The sequence below is a fragment of the Mus caroli genome, chromosome 5 (genome assembly GCF_900094665.2).
Source record: "Mus caroli chromosome 5, CAROLI_EIJ_v1.1, whole genome shotgun sequence".
NCBI classification, from domain to species: domain Eukaryota; kingdom Metazoa; phylum Chordata; class Mammalia; order Rodentia; family Muridae; genus Mus; species Mus caroli.
In genome coordinates this window covers 82066507-82067673 of record NC_034574.1, presented here as the reverse complement: position 1 = coordinate 82067673, position 1167 = coordinate 82066507, and positions in this window count along the sequence as shown.

The following is a 1167-nucleotide window of genomic DNA, read 5'->3' as shown; positions in this document are numbered from 1 at the left end:
GAGAGAGAGAGAGAGAGAGAGAGAGAGAGAGAGAGAGAGAGTCATAAGCATGTGGAGGTGAGAGAACAATTTTAGTAGTCAGTTTTCATCCTCCACCTTTACGTGGATTCTGGGCATCCATCTTGAGTCACATCCATACTCCAGGCTCACTGGCCCATAGGCTTCCAGGCAAGCCTCAGGTCTGCCTTCCATCTCTCTGTCAGAGTACCAAGATGCGCATTTGGCTTTTTACAAGAACTCGGACACTGAGCGTGGGCTGTCAGGCTGAGCCTCCCTCCTTTATGGCTGAGCTAGTGCAGAGGCCCTACTGCTGATCGATTCATTCTGCTTCTCATCTGTTAGGAAGAGCAAACCAAGCATGAGTTGGGAATCACGAGCTGTCTTTACATTTGATTTCTCTTTCTTGGAGCTTCCTGAATAATAACTATTAGCATTTCTATGTATCATAACAAGCAAAGGCCTCTCATGGCTTTTACACTATTGGCTCTTTAAAACAAGCCTGTACCTTGGAAAAGTTCTAATGCCACAACTTGCCAAGTAAGAATACCGAAGCTCACAGAAGTCAAAGCTTGCCCAAGGCACAGCCAACTAAGAGAGAGCTGTCCTCCAAGTCTACATCTCTCCCCCCTCTATACATACATATATATATATATATATATATATATATCCTAAAGATGTCAAAATAAAACGGTGTTTCAGATTTAACATTAATGTAGTGCCCTACCCATGCAGTTGTGCTATCCCCACGGCTCCTCCTCCTAGCTCCTCCTTGTCTGCATCACTTTCTTCTTACCTCAGTTTTTCCTATAGAGATCATTTTTAATTGATTTCTTGATTCTCGTTGAGCTTGCTCTATTTTGAACTTTTCTTAACTTCAAGATAGAAAGGGGGAAAAGACACATCAAAAGGTTCACAGTCCTTTTAGTTCCTACTGCATGAAGGTTTACCCAGGTGTCTGTCCTCTGTGTTGTTCCTTTGATCACTCCAGAATAGTGGATTCATTACCCTAATCATAATAGTCGCTTACCCAAATAAGAGAAGAGTAATAGTTTCTTTTACAAAAATAGAGCATACATGGGGCTGGTGAGATGGCTCAGTGGGTAAGAGCACCCGACTGCTCTTCCGAAGGTCCAGAGTTCAAATCCCAGCAACCACATGGTGGCTCAC